Source organism: Rattus norvegicus, chromosome 5, assembly GCF_021556685.1.
Source record: "Rattus norvegicus strain SHRSP/BbbUtx chromosome 5, alternate assembly SHRSP_T2T, whole genome shotgun sequence".
Classification (NCBI taxonomy): domain Eukaryota; kingdom Metazoa; phylum Chordata; class Mammalia; order Rodentia; family Muridae; genus Rattus; species Rattus norvegicus.
The window spans coordinates 7,029,315-7,032,549 of record NC_141538.1 but is presented as its reverse complement, the minus strand read 5'-3'; the positions used below and the strand labels follow the sequence as shown (position 1 = coordinate 7,032,549).

Here is a 3,235-nt window from a genome sequence, read left to right as displayed (position 1 = left end):
TTCCCTTTAGAGAAATACTTCCCTCATGCAAAAATACTCAGGAAAATTCTTACAAACCTAATCCAAGAAAACATCAAAAATATAACCCCTCATGATCAAGTAGACTTCATCCCAGAGATGTAGGGATGGTTCAACAGATAAAAATCCACCAGTATAACAAACTATAAAAACCATAGAACAACTGAAAGAAAACAAGCACCTATCATTAGATGCAAAAGGCCTTTGACAAAATTTAATACCCTTTATTACAAAAGTTTTGGAGAGATTAAGGATCCAAGGGACATACTTCAATATAATAAAGGCAGTTTATAGCACGCCAATAACCAAGGCAACTAAAAAGTAGAGCAACAACAACAACAACAACAACAACAACAACAACAACAAAATCACTAAAATTAGGAGCAAGGCAAATTGTCCACTTTCACCATATCTAGTCATTATAGGACATAAAGACTTACACAGAACAATAAGACATTTGAATGGTCAAGGAATACAATTAATAATGGAGAAAGTTAAAGTATCTTTATTTGCATATGATATGATAGTTCACATAAAGGACCCTAAAATTTTCATTGTGGAACTCTTATAGCTGATCAATGCTTTCAACAGTAGCTCAATACAGAATTAAGTCATGAAAAAAAAATCAGTGTCCCTCCTATGTATATAGGATAACTAATGACTAATGGACTAAGAAATCAGGGAAACAGCATCTTTCACAATAGCCACAAATAATGCAAAATATCTTGGTGCCATTCTCAGTTAAAGACCTGTATGACAAGAACTTTTTAAGACCTTGAAGAAAAAATTGAAGAAGCTATCAGATGAAAAAAATCTTTCATGTTCATGGATTAGAATACATAAAAACATTGTATATTAAAATAGAGCACAGTGGGGCTTCCGCGCTGGTGGCTTTCCAAGGAGGTCTCGGCTAGATGCGCTGGTTCAGGCAAAGTGGGGGAGAACTCGGGCAGGGGGTGGGGGGACTGCTTCTGCTGCCTCGCTGCTGGTGCTGCTCCTTTCTGCCACTGCCCTTCTGTCTCTGGGTTGTTGGGTTGCTCAGTTGCTCCCACCATGCTCCTGGCCTGGCTGAACTAGCAGGAGACTGACTGACCAGCGAGGGGTGCAGGGGAGTTACTGGCAGAGATTTCAGGAGAGCAGATCTCTTCCCCAGGCGGAGGTATTATGACAGAAGCTCTCAGATGATGGACTAATTCTTGCACACCTTTAATCCTTCTGAACAGGATTCTTAAATACAGTTTTTGGCTGGGTCAGTGTCTGACAGCAGGTACTTCCTATTGGTTTGGACTGAGAGCTTTGGAAAGACCTCATCTACATATTTGTGGGTGTGGTCCTACTTCTACATGACTGATAAGTCTTGAGCCTTTGTGAGTCCTCACCTGTGGATTCTTTTTTTTTTTTAATTTTTTTTTTTATTTATTTCTTTTTTTCGGAGCTGGGGACCGAACCCAGGGCCTTGTGCTTGTTAGGCAAGCGCTCTACCACTGAGCCAAATCCCCAAACCCGAGTCCTCACCTGTGGAGCAGGGACTTGGGGCATTTCCCCAAACCTCTCTACAGGGGTTTGTGACAGGGATGTATCTCCTGTGAGAAAGGCCTGATCTCCTGGGAGACTGAAAATGCTCCTGCTGTCCTTTTAGGTTCCCCAGGGATTCGACCTATCTTGACCAGGAATCAGGGTACCTTTCACAGCCTGCCGCCCTACAGAGCAGTGCTGTATTTACCACAAGATTTTAAATTATACTACAGAGCAATAGTAATAAAAAATATGTTTTTAGTATGAAATCAGATGCATCGATCAATAGGATAAAAGAGAACCTAGAAATAAATATATAGCTATCTGACTCTGAATTAAGATGCTAAACTCATATATTTGAGAAAGAAAAGCATCATTAACAAATAAATACTGCTTGGGAAAATTTATAATTACGTATAGAAGCGTGGAACTAGATTTCTATCTCTAATCATGTACAAAATCAACTCAAAATAGATCAAATGCTTAAATGTAATGCCTAGAGTTGGGAAACTAGAAGAAGAAAATATAGGAAGAAAAACACTTCAAGATATCAGCATAGCCAACAATTTTCTGAATATGATTTCAATAGTTCAGGAAAGAACTATTAATATATTAATAAATTAGATTATATCAAACTAAAAATCTTCTACACAGTCACTCAAATGACATAATGAAGTAGTAGCCCTCAGAATAGGAGACACTATTTTCCCGCTATTTAAAAAAAAAAAAACCTAATGTATAAAGAAAGGAATAGAATATATAAATAACTAAAATTATTGAAAACTGAAATAAAAAGTAATTTAATAAGTAAATAAATATCAAAAGACCCTGTTCCTCAGTTTTCCAATTAAATACTATGATCAATAACTATGTGAAGTACTATGTGAATAACTACGTGAAAAAGTTTTTGATATGTTTAATCATTAGGGAAATGCATATCAAACGAAAGTGAGTTTCCATATCACCCTAGTCATAAGGAAAACAATAACTAATAAATGTTTGTGAGGATGCAGTGAAATTAATTAATTCATTACACATATTTGTGTGGAGGTTTCTTAGAAAATCTAAAATAAGATCACTCAGTTATTCTACTGTGATGATTAATCTTAAATGTCACACTAATCCCATATAGAATCATCTTGGAAAAAATCTCTGAGTATGCCTGAGAGGTTATTTTTCAGGAAGATAACCAGGATAGAAAGACCCATACTATGGTTGGTGGAACCATTTCCTGAGCTTTCAACTCAGACGGGATAGAGGCACACTTGTGAAGACATTTTTGCTTGGTTTGAAGTGGATGGATCCACTTCTATTCTGGACCTTTGATGTAAAAAGACACACACCTTGGATCCAGATCTTGAGGTTAGAAGACACATGTTTAATACAGGCCACACCTGCTGGAAGCCTGTATAAGGACATGGAAGATGTATATTTTTGTTCTTTGCCTGCTTGCCCTTGCTTTGGTAGCACATCTTTTTCTCAACTGGCATTAGAGCCTACTAAGTCATGATTTCAGCATATATATATACTGAAGACCTACTAAGTCATGATTTCAGCATATATATACTGAAGACCTCCTAAGTCATGATTTCAGCATATATATACTGAAGACCTACTAAGTCATGATTTCAGCATATATATACTGAAGCCCAGCTGAGGTATCCAGCCTCGTGGACTGAGCAACTACTTGAACTTTCCATTC

The 3,235-nt window shown here is 37.2% G+C and overlaps 1 non-coding gene across 1 annotated transcript; it reads right to left on the bottom strand.

The window, feature by feature from the left end:
- Positions 1 to 1,445: 1,445 nt before the first annotated feature.
- Positions 1,446 to 1,520, bottom strand: Trnav-aac28 (transfer RNA valine (anticodon AAC) 28). The gene has a single exon. It is a non-coding gene; the product is annotated as a tRNA-Val (tRNA).
- Between the last annotated feature and the right edge of the window lie 1,715 nt (positions 1,521 to 3,235).